Below are 14,459 nucleotides of genomic sequence, written 5' to 3'. Positions count from 1 at the left end.
TGGCAGTCACGGGCTGGTGTTGGGTGGAACCAATCTCTTGCTACTAAAGTTTTCCATGGTCTTCATTAGCAATGACCTTGCAAAGGGTGTAATTCTATCGAGAATAAATGTACCATGGTTCTTATCATGTTGTGGAGATGTCTTATTTGGTTATCCTCAGTGCATTCAACACCCGCGCATGTCCATCCTTTTTGGATGGACGACTCAAGAGGGTTTTTGAAACCTAGGAAGGTAGCCAAGTTTGTGCATGTGTATGGGTGACAGTTTCACTCCTTTAACCCGATCTTAGTTTTTTAGTGAAGCCTTGGTAGTATTTCATAGCAAAGATTGATACCATAGAGAAGATGTTTCATAGAAATTCCATTGTAGTTCTTAGTTATAAGAGTTACTTTATATTTTTTCGAAAATCATGTTTTGGGTGGTTGCTAGATGTGCGAGCCGTGGAATGTGGGTTGGCTAGAATTCTAGAGTTGAGCAACCCAATGATCCCTTCGATGTAGATGGATTTTTGCCCACAAGTCGATGTCCTTCCTTAGGCCGAGGAACACAGGCGTGCGAGTGTAGGGTGCATCATCTCGTGTGAGAACCAGCACCCAAGACCGGGTTTCCTAGACATGGGCAACTTCATCACCAATGTCTCTTCATCCCGCGACCGGTTGCCCGAATGGTCTCGTCAGCTCTTTGTTCAAATTTGGGGCACCCTCCTTTGCAACCTTGGGTAGCACTATGAAGGTTTTTTGTTGGACGAGGAAACAAAATTAGTTATTTGCCCTCCACTCCTCCCTAAATATTTGTATTTTAGCTCCCTCCACCCCCTGCGCACGCGGAGATTCTAGTATGCAACCCATTTGTATTGCCCCTAATAACATGGAATTATAAATGGATCCAGGAATTTGCAAAAAATCAGGAAATGTGAATCCATTTCTGGTATATATGTCTAACGGTGCATTTTTTACATGAATTACATCCTCTCCATTTTACATTGCATAGTAGTCTCCATAAGAGAGATTGTTGACCAACAATTACATTATTAAGATGTACCTTATGCGACATAAAATTGACACCATTAGATTTGTACTCTAAAGTACTTTTGTATGTTATGATTTTTTTATCACAAAAGCTACATATTAATAGGTAGTTCTTTGTCAAAGAATTGTCATAGCGAGACCAAATGTGCATTGTAAAAAATAGAGGAAGTACAAATGGTGATATAAATTAAATATGTAAAAAGATATAATTAGGAACTTCTCTCGTAAGCAGATAGTAAGTAGTAATACATCACGTGGTCGGGTAATTAAGGGAGGATCTAAACAATACAATATGAAGGGTCATAGTGGGGATTATCATATGCTAATACCATGTATACTCCCCCCTATTGGTTTATTGTGCTAACCCTACCAATTACATCAACTAAGAAGGACCTAATTAAGTTCTAGACAACGTATTACTGTGACACGCATGGCCCTTTCACTCCATGCATCGGTATTCCACACTAAGAACCACAATTCGACATGATTTAATATATGCATTGTTATATTTGCCCATGCCAAAGACAATGAGCCTTACAAATAGGAGATTTTTGAATTTTTAGGACTTTACAAATATGAATTGTTGAACAAGTCAATGGTGGACAATTGGCTTAAACTTGTGGTCATTTTTCGGAATGCACCGACAATTCTCACATCTCCTCTTTGTGGATGGATGGATGATTCATTTTTTTTTGAGCTAGTGCCGAGCATGCGACCATTGTAAAGGGTGTTCTGAACACTTATGCAACTGCGATGGGACAACTGATAAATCCGTCAAAGTGCTCCATATTTTTTCTGGAGATTACTCTGAAAGTTTTTGGCCCAATGTACCTTGGGCTGACTGTGTGCCAGGAGATAGAATGCACAAGGGAATGTTTCAAATCGTGCAGTCCAGGGTTACTAAGAGGCTAATTGGACTGGAGCGGAAGCTATATGGCATCGTCTAGTAAGGAGATTCTTACTAAATCAGTGGCTCGGGCGATTCCTACTTATGTTATGAGTGTTTTCAAGCTTCCTTATTCAGTATGTGATGATCTAAACATAATGATGCATCAGTACTGGTGGGGTGTAGAAAAGGGAAGAAGAGATGTTGGCTAAGTAGGCCTAACGAGTACTTGATAAGCCAAAAAATCTTTGCGCATGGTTATTAAAAGTGAGGTACTTCTCGATGGTAATATTGCTGACATGTTTTTAGTAGAGAATGCCTCTGCTATCTAGAAAGGAATTGAACACAACCTTGTTCTTTTGAAGAAAAGCCTGCTGGAGGATGGGGCTTCTATATGGACTTGGCGGGACCCATGGATCCCTACAGGATCGTCGTTCTGGCCTATTACCCCGAAGCGGAATTGTCGGCCGAATAGAGTGTCAAATTTTCTGAATAAGAATGGAGTTTCTGATGTTGAATGCTCACTTTTACCTTGTTGGTGTGTTGGCTATATGACAGGTCCATACGTCACCGAGGCAACATGAGGACTTCCTTGCTTTTCAACTGGACCCAAGAGAATGTTTCTCAGGCCGCAGTGTGATACGTCTCCAACGTATCTATATTTTTTGATTGTTCCATGCTATATTATATTCTGTTTTGGACATTATTAGGATTTATTATACACTTTTATATTTTTTTGGGACTAACCTACTAACCGGAGGCCCAGCCCAGAATTGTTGTTTTTTGCCTATTTCAGAGTTTCATAGAAAAAGAATATCAAACGGAGTCCAAACGGAATGAAACCTTCGGGAACGTGATTTTCGGAACGAACGTGATCCAGAGGACTTGGACCCTACACCAAGAAAGCAACCAGGAAGGCACGAGGTAGGGGGGCGCGCCTACCCCCCCCTAGGCGCGCCCCTCCACCCTCATGGGGCCCATGTTGCTCCACCGACGTACTCTTTCCTCCTATATATACCTACGTACCCCCAAACTACTAGATACAGAGCCAAAAACCTAATTCCACCGCTGCAACCTTCTGTACCCGTGAGATCCCATCTTGGGGCCTTTTTCGGAGCTCCGCCGGATGGGGCATCGATCACGGAGGGCTTCTACATCAACACCATAACCTCTCCGATGATGTGTGAGTAGTTTACTTCAGACCTTCGGGTCCATAGTTATTAGCTAGATGGCTTCTTCTCTCTTTTTGGATCTCAATACAATGTTCCCTCCCTCTCTTGTGGAGATCTATTCGATGTAATCTTCTTTTGCGGTGTGTTTGTTGAGACCAATGAATTGTGGGTTTATGATCAAGTTTATCTATGAACAATATTTGAATCTTCTCTGAATTCTTTTATGTATGATTGGTTATCTTTGCAAGTCTCTTCGAATTATCAGTTTGGTTTGGCCTACTAGATTGATCTTTCTTGCAATGGGAGAAGTGCTTAGCTTTGGGTTCAATCTTGCGGTGTCCTTTCCCAGTGACAGTAGGGGCAGCAAGGCACATATTGTATTGTTGCCATCAAGGATAACAAGATGGGGTTTATATCATATTGCATGAGTTTATCCCTCTACATCATGTCATCTTACTTAAGGCGTTACTCTGTTCTTTTGAACTTAATACTCTAGATGCATGCTGGATAGCGGTCGATGTGTGGAGTAATAGTAGTAGATGCAGGCAAGAGTCGGTCTACTTGTCTCGGACGTGATGCCTATATACATGATCATACCTAGATATTCTCATAACTATGCTCAATTCTGTCAATTGCTCAACAGTAATTTGTTTACCCACCATAATACTTATGCTCTCGAGAGAAGCCACTAGTGAAACCTATGGCCCCCGGGTCTATTTTTCATCATATTAATCTTCCGTCAACAAGCTATTTCTTTTGCCATTTTTATTTTGCTTTATTTACTTTGCATCTTTATCATAAAAACACCAAAAATATTATCTTATCATATCTATCAGATCTCACTTTCGTAAGTGATCGTGAAGGGATTGACAACCCCTTTATTGCGTTGGTTGCGAGGATTTTATTTGTTTGTGTAGGTGCGGGGGACTCATGCGTGGCCTCCTACTAGATTGATACCTTGGTTTTCAAAAACTGAGGAAAATACTTATGCTACTTTGCTGCATCACCCTTTCCTCTTCAAGGGAAAACCAACACAGTGCTCAAGAGGTAGCACAGTGCACATAAGTTCTCTATGGAGGAATAATAAGTATCTAATGCGCCGACATCTTCTAGTTCTAGCCCGGATGGCAATTGACAACTTTGGAACATGATTTGGCAAGCTTATATGCCTCATCGTATGCTGTAGCGACCTGACCCGAATGGATCACGTCTACTGTGCTACGGTGTCATCCCTGGATCAGTAATGCTGACACCACACAGTACATCGAGGTTTTACAGCAGAGTTGCAATCACACACTTATTACATCGATGGCTAAAAAAAACTTGTTACAATAAATATGTCTTAAGGCCATATTATAAAGATAACAGCGGAAGACTCGGAAGATAAATGGGTCCATCAACTCCAGCGGCATCACTGAGTATAGAACCACGACCTAAAAATACCTCAATCGTCATTTGAAAAGTCTGCAACATGAGAAGTTGCAGCCCGAAAACGGGTCAGCACATGGAATATGCTGGCAAAGTAACACATAGAGTGTAATGGAATGAAACAGCTATACTACATGCATATATGGCTGGTGGAAAGCTCTATGGTTACAGTTTTGCGTAAAGCCAGTTTTTCCCTACTGCAAAGGAATAAATTTTATTTACTATCATGGTGGTTGTGAAACATTGAGAATGGTTGACAGCATTCTCAATCCCAATTAAAAGTAATTAAAACCAAATAACATTAATTAGAAGTAACATGTTGAGATTCACTCGATATTCAAGTACTAGATACTCAAGTTGTCCATAACCGGGGACACGGCTAATCATGATTAGTTTGTTACTCTACAGAGGTTTGCGCACTTTTCCCCACATGACTCGATCGCCTCCGTTTGTTTTCTCGCACTACACGGTGTTTGAGAAACGGATGACCGAGACATAGTCTTTCAGAAGCACTAGCACCTTACATGTGGGGTAGACCGGTACACCTACATCCCCTACATCTGCTAGTCCACCCCGTAAGAGTTCGCACAACTTAGTCAACTATGCCAGAGCCCATAGTAGCATGTGGCTGCACACGGAAGTTTCTAGCATGAATTATCTTATGATCCCTTTGAGCCTGGGTGGCGGTCCAAAAAAAACAGGCAAGTCCTGATAGACATCAGGTGCCTCAATCCACCCAGATGTGTGTTTAAGTTGCCACCTTAGATAAACCATTAAAATTATCAATCTCACATCTGTCATGGATATCACTCACCCAATCCACGTCTACTAGCATAGCATAGCATAATAAGCAAACGTAGAAGTAACTCCCAAAGGTTTCATAATAATACAGGTAACAGGTACTACCTCATCTACTTCCCATCCCACAATTTAATTAGATCCTAATCATGCAATGTGTGAGGATTGATCTAATGCAATAAAACATGGGTTGTAGAAAAGGTATGATCAAAGTGTTACTTGCCTTGCTGATGATCCGCGAGTCCTAGGGTTTCGAAGTAACAAGCGGCGCAATCCGGGTAATCTATCGCAGACAAACAACAAGCATACAATAAGTACTCATCTAATGCACAGGTAAAACTCGAACAAGAGAACGAACCAGGTAGTTCAACTTAAGAACTCCGGTTGCAAAGAAAGAACGAAAACAAACGGCGGAAGAAAACAACTCGGTTCTGGCAAGTTGAAACTAGGTCAAAATTTTACTGTAGCAAAAACTTGTTCAAGTTGATTAGACGGAACGGCGGTTTCGAGACGAAACTCCAGGCGCTTGAATCACCTGATTCCGATAAACGAGCGAAAAGAAAGACTAGAAAGAAGATCGGATCTGAGATCGCGATCGCAGAATAAATCCGATGAAAAGAAAAAGAAGAACGGTTAAACGAACGGATGTCGTTAACCTAGAAGAATCCGGTGATCACGTTCGTTAGGACGAACGGTCCGGCGAACGGTCCAAGGCAACTAAATCGGAGAAGAAAACGAATCCGATCTAGGGTTTCGGAGAAGAAAACCGATCGATAAACCGATCTAGAAAACTGGAACGGTTTAGAGAAGAAAAGAATCGGAACGATTAGAAGAAAACGATCCGATGAAAAAGAATAGATGTAGCGCGGGCAACCTTGGCGAGGTCTCCGGTGAGGGGCTCCGGCGGCGGCGGCGTTGGGCGGCGGCGGCGGCGCGGGTGAGGGGCGGTGGCGCGGCACGGGTGACGCAGGGCGCGGGGCGGCAAGGTGCGGCGGCGGCGCGGGTGTGGGGCGGCGGCGCGGCGCGGGTGTGGTGGAGCTCTAGGCTTTGGGTTTGATGATTTAGAGGGGGGGTGCTTGGGTATTTATATTGGGGAGGGGAGGGGTTTACTTGGGGTAGAGGACAAGGAATTAGAATAGGAATAGGAAAAGATCTAGAAATAGAAAAGGAATATACGGAAGTAGGACAAAAGTCCTACTAGGATTTGGTTTAGAGCAAGAGGCGAGGCGGCGGCCTCCTGCGCCTGCGCTAGGCGCGCGGCTCCCTGGGGCGGTGGCCTTTGGCCGTAGCCTTGGCTGGCTGCGCCTTTGGCCCAAGGCGTTGCTCAATTTTTTTTTAAAATAGTTTCCTCGCGCAGAGAAAAAAACAAAAGAGCACTAAACGAACTCCGAAAAATCTAAAGTAAATTTTCCCCGACTCCTAAAAATGAGCCGAACAAAATGAACTTTTCTCCGGACCTAAAATGCAATTTTCGAAAATGCGCATTTTTCCCTATCCAATAAAATGCAAATAAAACTCCGGCAACAAAATTGATCTATTTATTAAATCTTCATTTTTCCTCAATTTTGGGAAAGTCATATTATTCCCTCTCTCATATATTTCGACACCGGAAAAATTATTGAAGATAAAATAAATAATCAAATGATCCTATTTTCAAAATTCGAGAAAACTCTCAAATATGAAAATAACGAAATCTCCAACTCTCTCCGAGGGTCCTTGAGTTGCGTGAAATTTCTAGGATCAACCGAAATGCAAGAAAATATGATATGCATATGATCTAGTGTATAACATTCCAAATTGAAAATTTGGGATGTTAGAAACCTACCCCCCTTAAGATGAATCTCGCCCTCGAGATTCGGGTTGGCTAGAAAATAGGTGAGGGTGGTCTTTGAGCAAATCTTCTTCTCTTTCCCAGGTGGCTTCATCCTCTGAGTGGTGGTTCCACTGAACTTTGCAAAACTTGATAACCTTGCTGCGAGTAACTCTACTGGCAACATCGAGAATCTTGACTGGCTTCTCCTCATATGTTAGGTCATCCTTCAACTGAATCGCTTCTAATGGCACTGTATCTCTTAGTGGTATCTCTGCCATCTCGGCGTGACATTTCTTCAGCTGAGAAACATGGAATACATCATGAACTCCTGACAGTCCCTCTGGTAATTCCAACTTATACGCGACTTCTCCTATACGTTTCAAGATCTTAAACGGTCCAACGAAACGCGGTGCTAACTTTCCCTTAACTCCAAAGCGCTTAACTCCTCGAAGTGGGGATACTCGGAGATAAACTCTGTCTCCGGTTTCGTAGACTGTCTCCTTGCGTTTAGAATCTGCGTAGCTCTTCTGCCTGGACTGGGCTACCTTGAGCCTATCACGAATCAACTTAACCTTCCGTTCTGACTCCTTAATCAAATCTGGTCCAAATAATTGACGGTCTCCAACTTCGTTCTAGGACAACGGTGTCCTGCACCTCCTTCCGTATAAAGCTTCGAAAGGGGCCATCTTCAAACTGGTTTGGTAACTGTTGTTATAAGAAAACTCCGCATACGGCAAGTTTTCGTCCCAACTTGATCCATAATCTAGTGCACAAGCTCTCAGCATATCTTCCAAAATCTGATTGACTCTCTCGGTCTGTCCATCTGTCTGCGGATGAAAAGCTGTGCTGAACTCTAGTCTGGTTCCTAAAGTTTCATGCAACTGATTCCAAAACTTTGAGGTAAATTGGGTTCCTCTATCTGATACGATACTCCTCGGAACTCCATGCAAACAAATGATTCTAGTCATGTATATCTTTGCCAACTTAGTACTGGTGTAAGTGGTCTTAACTGGAATGAAATGTGCTACCTTCGTCAAACGATCAACTACTACCCATATCGAGTCATATCCGGCTTTTGTCCTGGGTAGCCCTGTGATAAAATCCATGCCTATCTTATCCCACTTCCATTCGGGTATCGGCAATGGTTGTAACAATCCTGCTGGCTTTTGATGTTCTGCCTTTACTCTCTGACATACGTCACAAACTGCTACATATGCTGCAATATCCTTCTTCATTCCGGTCCACCAAAATGTTTCCTTCAAATCCAAATACATCTTGGTATTCCCTGGGTGAATCGAATACGGTGAATCATGTGCCTCTTGCAGAATCAACTTCCTGATCTCCGGGTCATTGGGCACATAAACACGGTCCTCAAACCATAAGGTATCGTGCTCATCCTCACGAAATCCCTTAGCTTTTCCTTTGCTAAGTTTCTCCTTTATAGCAGCAATCTCTTTGTCAGATTTCTGAGCTTCTCTGATCTTATCCATCAATGTTGATTGAATCTCCAATGCTGCTACATAGCCTTTCGGAACTATCTCTAAACTTAGTTCACGAAGGTTTTCTGCTAACTCCTTGGGTACTTCTCCCGTCATTATCGTATTGACATGGCTCTTACGGCTCAATGCGTTAGCTACTACATTAGCTTTTCCGGGATGATAATGCAATCTCATATCATAATCCTTGATGAGCTCCAACCATCTCCTTTGTCGGAGGTTCAACTCCTTCTGAGTGAAAATGTACTTTAAACTCTTGTGATCCGTGTACACCTCACAATGATTTCCAATGAGGAAATGTCTCCATGTCTTCAATGCATGCACTACGGCTGCTAACTCCAAATCATGCATGGCATAATTCAACTCATGAGGCTTCAGTTGTCGTGAAGCATACGAAACAACTCTTCCTTCCTGCATAAGCACTGCTCCTAGTCCTCGACGTGAAGCGTCGCAATACACCTCATAATCCTTGGTCTGATCTGGCAAAATCAGTACTGGTGAGGTAACCAAATGTTTCTTCAACTCCTGGAAACTAGCCTCACACTCCTCAGTCCATTTGAACTTAGTATCCTTCTTCAACAATTCAGTCATAGGCTTGGCAATCTTTGAAAAGTTCTCAATGAATCTCCGGTAGTATCCTGCGAGTCCAAGAAAACTCCGGATCTCTCCAACGGTCGTTGGTGCTTCCCATTCGGTTACGGTCTCAACCTTTGTGGGGTCAACTGCTATACCTTCTCCGGATATTACGGGTTCGAGGAATCCAACTTCCTTCAACCAAAACTCACATTTGCTGAATTTGGCGTATAACTGATGTTCCCTTAGTTTCTCCAAAACCAAACGCAAATGTTCCTTATGCTCCTCTTCATTCTTCGAATAAACTAGGATGTCATCAATGAACACTACGACGAACTTATCCAAAAACTCCATAAACACTTTGTTCATCAGGTTCATAAAATAGGCAGGTGCGTTAGTCAATCCAAATGACATAACGGTATACTCATATAGTCCATATCTTGTGGTGAATGCTGTCTTGGGTATGTCCTGCTCTCGAATCTTCAACTGATGGTACCCTGATCGCAAATCGATCTTGGAAAACACTTTAGCTCCTTGCAATCGATCAAACAGATCGTTGATCATTGGCAGTGGGTACTTGTTCTTGATGGTTACTTCATTCAGTCCACGATAATCAACAACCATTCTTAATGATCCATCCTTCTTTTCCACTAGAAGTACGGGTGATCCCCAAGGCGAAGAACTTGGGCGAATGTAACCTTTCTCCAGTAACTCCTTAATCTGATTCTTAATTTCCACCAAATCCTTTGCTAGCATCCGGTACGGTCGCTTCGATATTGGGCCTGTACCTGGCAATAACTCTATCAAAAACTCAATGTCTCTATCCGGTGGCATGCCTGGCAATTCCTCAGGAAATACATCAGGAAAATCCTTTACCACTGGTACTTCCTCCTGCACAACTCCTGTTAGGCAATTCACTTGTGTCCTGTTTGGCACATGCCGGGATACATACTTGATCCTTCTTCCTTCTGGTGTGGTAAGTAAAATTGTCTTACTGGCGCAATCGATGTTTCCTCCATACATCGACAGCCAATCCATACCAAGAATCACATCCAGACCTTGGGATTCCAGAATAATGAAATCCGTTGGGAATACATGCCTTCCTATACTCAATGGTACTTGAAAACATCCTTGTCTGGCCATGTATTCTGCTCCTGGCGAGCTTACTAGCATAGGTGTTTTTAAGAATCCTAGTGGGCAGGCTATACTTTTCCACAAATCCCCTTGATATGTATGAATGCGATGCACCAGTATAAAAAAGAACGAGTGCAGTAAATGACTTAACCAAAAACTTACCGATTACTGCCTCGGGCTGATCTTCAATCTCCTCCACATTAACGTGGTTCACCTGTCCCCTATTGAAAGGGTTCGGCTTCTTCCCAGAGCTTCCATTGCCATTTCCATTCTGGCCTTCAGGACATTCATTGGCATAATGTCCGGTCTTCGAACACTTGAAACAGGTGACTTGACTCAGGTCTCTCTTGGTTGGGGTCGATGGGGTGGTCCGGTTCTGGCCGTTGCTTCCTCCATTCCCATTACCATTCTTGTGGCCATTATGGTTGTGCGAGCTACCTCCTCCATGGGTGTGCTGAAACTTAAATCCCGGTTTAGGGGTAAAACGGGGCTTCTGCTGGGCTCCAGAGTTATGCTTCCCATGTCCATCTTCCTCTTACGGTTCTCAATCTGCTGTTGCTTCCCTTCAATCATGATGGCACGATCTACCAACTCCTGGTAGTTGTTGAAATTTGCTACCATCAACTGCATGCTTAGCTCATCATTTAATCCTTCCAGAAACTTCTCCTGCTTAGCTGCATCCGTAGCAACGTCATCTGGGGCATAACGGGCTAGCTTACTAAACTCCTCCACATACTGGCCAACAGTCCTTCCTCCTTGGCGTAAGTTGCGAAACTCACGCTTCTTTATGGCCATAGCTCCTGCTGAAACATGGGCAGTGCGGAAAGCTTGCTGAAACTGATCCCATGTGACAGTGTCAATTGGGTAAGTGGCTGTGAAATTCTCCCACCATGCTGCTGCGGGTCCGTCAAGCTGGTGTGCGGCAAACTTCACTTTCTCACCATCCGTGCATCCTGCAGTGGTCAACTCCCTTCCTATCTTACGGAGCCAATCGTCTGCTACTATCGGCTCGGTGCTACTGGAAAACACCGGCGGATTCAGCCTAAGGAAACGGGCTAAGTGGTCAACAGGTGGTGGTGGTGGTGGGTTGTTGTTGTTGTTCTGCTGATTCTGAACTAACATCTGCATCAATTGATTCTGCTGCTGGATCAACTGAGTGAGCTCCGGTGGAAATCCATTGTCACGTCTCGGAGGCATCTGAGGGTTTAGAAAAGACGAGAACTAAGAATAGAGGGGGTCTAAAGGGAAAACACTACCCATATGCACATGAGGCAAAAGCACACAATTCACTTCAATCAATCAAACAAGGGCTTACAAACGGTCTAAAACTATCGCAAAAGTGCTCGACTATATTGTGTTTACATGGGGGAATACTACTAATATCTGGTGGTCATCTAGAAATTTGAACCGGTGGAAGACTCCATGATATCTGCTCCAGCTTCGTCTTCAAAGTCGGGTTCACTTGGATCCGAATCAGTGTCGTCGATGATGATGTAGTTGTCCGGACATGTGACGTACTCGTCGTCCTCCTGGGATGCTAACTTGCTCTTGAGTTCTTCAATCTCCTGCTTAAGATCGCAATTGTGTCTTGCTAGAGCTACGATCTCGTCCATGTAGTCCTTGCGTGTATTCTTCAGTTCTACTTCTAGCTCGATGATCCTTGCCTTCGCATTCTTCAACTCCACCATATCATTGCACATCTGGTTCTCGTGGCGTCGAATGTGCTGGTTTAACTCCTGGATGAATGCTGCAATGGATCTATCCTTCTTGGTGCTGACTAACTCCCATTGTTCATCTCGGCGTCCACAAATCTGGTAGATAGTGTCCTTGAGGTCTTCCTGATAAACTTCTCCAATGCGTCCTATGGTGATATGAGCTGCCATGCTCCTTCCTAGACTCCAGGTTGGTGCATTGAAAACACTATCTATGGGCTTCGTGATTGGCGCGAATGTTCTTCCCGGAACGTGAGCTTGAATCTTCCAGCGCTCCTCTTCAGGCAGAGTGGCGTTGAAGGTTCCCGTGAAGCTTGGTAATCCAATGTTCAGGTACTTGGTGACTTCCTTCGGGTGAAATCCAAAAGGTGTGCCTTCATCCGGTTGAGCGTACTTAATCTTCGCGTGCGTCATCCTAATAGAGTAGAAAAGATGAGGAGTTAGAAAATGAGAAGAGAGGGATGATCTATGGCTTTAACTTAGTGGTCGTGTCCTACAGTCAGCGTGTGCTCTGATACCATCTCTGTAGCGACCTAACCCGAATGGATCACGTCTACTGTGCTACGGTGTCATCCCTGGATCAGTAATGCTGACACCACACAGTACATCGAGGTTTTACAGCAGAGTTGCAATCACACACTTATTACATCGATGGCTAAAAAAAACTTGTTACAATAAATATGGCTTAAGGCCATATTATAAAGATAACAGCGGAAGACTCGGAAGATAAATGGGTCCATCAACTCCAGCGGCATCACTGAGTATAGAACCACGACCTAAAAACACCTCAATCGTCGTTTGAAAAGTCTGCAACATGAGAAGTTGCAGCCCGAAAACGGGTCAGCACATGGAATATGCTGGCAAAGTAACACATAGAGTGTAATGGAATGAAACAGCTATACTACATGCATATATGGCTGGTGGAAAGCTCTATGGTTACAGTTTTGCGTAAAGCCAGTTTTTCCCTACTGCAAAGGAATAAATTTTATTTACTATCATGGTGGTTGTGAAACATTGAGAATGGTTGACAGCATTCTCAATCCCAATTAAAAGTAATTAAAACCAAATAACATTAATTAGAAGTAACATGTTGAGATTCACTCGATATTCAAGTACTAGATACTCAAGTTGTCCATAACCGGGGACACGGCTAATCATGATTAGTTTGTTACTCTGCAGAGGTTTGCGCACTTTTCCCCACATGACTCGATCGCCTCCGTTTGTTTTCTCGCACTACACGGTGTTTGAGAAACGGATGACCGAGACATAGTCTTTCAGAAGCACTAGCACCTTACATGTGGGGTAGACCGGTACACCTACATCCCCTACATCTGCTAGTCCACCCCGTAAGAGTTCGCACAACTTAGTCAACTATGCCAGAGCCCATAGTAGCATGTGGCTGCACACGGAAGTTTCTAGCATGAATTATCTTATGATCCCTTTGAGCCTGGGTGGCGGTCCAAAAAAAACAGGCAAGTCCTGATAGACATCAGGTGCCTCAATCCACCCAGATGTGTGTTTAAGTTGCCACCTTAGATAAACCATTAAAATTATCAATCTCACATCTGTCATGGATATCACTCACCCAATCCACGTCTACTAGCATAGCATAGCATAATAAGCAAACGTAGAAGTAACTCCCAAAGGTTTCATAATAATACAGGTAACAGGTACTACCTCATCTACTTCCCATCCCACAATTTAATTAGATCCTAATCATGCAATGTGTGAGGATTGATCTAATGCAATAAAACATGGGTTGTAGAAAAGGTATGATCAAAGTGTTACTTGCCTTGCTGATGATCCGCGAGTCCTAGGGTTTCGAAGTAACAAGCGGCGCAATCCGGGTAATCTATCGCAGACAAACAACAAGCATACAATAAGTACTCATCTAATGCACAGGTAAAACTCGAACAAGAGAACGAACCAGGTAGTTCAACTTAAGAACTCCGGTTGCAAAGAAAGAACGAAAACAAACGGCGGAAGAAAACAACTCGGTTCTGGCAAGTTGAAACTAGGTCAAAATTTTACTGTACCAAAACTTGTTCAAGTTGATTAGACGGAACGGCGGTTTCGAGACGAAACTCCAGGCGCTTGAATCACCTGATTCCGATAAACGAGCGAAAAGAAAGACTAGAAAGAAGATCGGATCTGAGATCGCGATCGCGGAATAAATCCGATGAAAAGAAAAAGAAGAACGGTTAAACGAACGGATGTCGTTAACCTAGAAGAATCCGGTGATCACGTTCGTTAGGACGAACGGTCCGGCGAACGGTCCAAGGCAACTAAATCGGAGAAGAAAACGAATCCGATCTAGGGTTTCGGAGAAGAAAACCGATCGATAAACCGATCTAGAAAACCGGAACGGTTTAGAGAAGAAAAGAATCGGAACGATTAGAAGAAAACGATCCGATGAAAA

This window comes from Triticum urartu, chromosome 1 (assembly GCF_003073215.2).
Source record: "Triticum urartu cultivar G1812 chromosome 1, Tu2.1, whole genome shotgun sequence".
Taxonomy (NCBI): domain Eukaryota; kingdom Viridiplantae; phylum Streptophyta; class Magnoliopsida; order Poales; family Poaceae; genus Triticum; species Triticum urartu.
Note: the sequence above shows the minus strand (reverse complement) of the source record.